This window comes from Cucurbita pepo, unplaced genomic scaffold (assembly GCF_002806865.2).
Source record: "Cucurbita pepo subsp. pepo cultivar mu-cu-16 unplaced genomic scaffold, ASM280686v2 Cp4.1_scaffold001991, whole genome shotgun sequence".
NCBI classification, from domain to species: Eukaryota; Viridiplantae; Streptophyta; class Magnoliopsida; order Cucurbitales; family Cucurbitaceae; genus Cucurbita; species Cucurbita pepo.
In genome coordinates, this window is record NW_019648091.1 from 3,187 (window position 1) to 3,461 (window position 275).

Sequence of the window (275 nt, forward strand, 5' to 3'; positions counted from 1 at the left end):
AAAATGTTGCAGTAAATCAATATGACAACGTCATGGGTTCAAACTAAGAGAGGATGGAGTCAGGTAAAAGAGGGGCAGATGAGGAGATGAAAAAGAAAAAAGTTTTAACTCCCAACGAGGGCAGTGGACTGCAGGTACATAGAGCTTTAACTTGAATTCTTATTTAAAAAAAGTATTAGTTTTACATACCAACCGCTACATTTCGTCACTCAGTTAATTCCCATTTTTGCTTCGTTTTCTTGACTTGTATCAAAACTTTCAAATTATCACAGGGT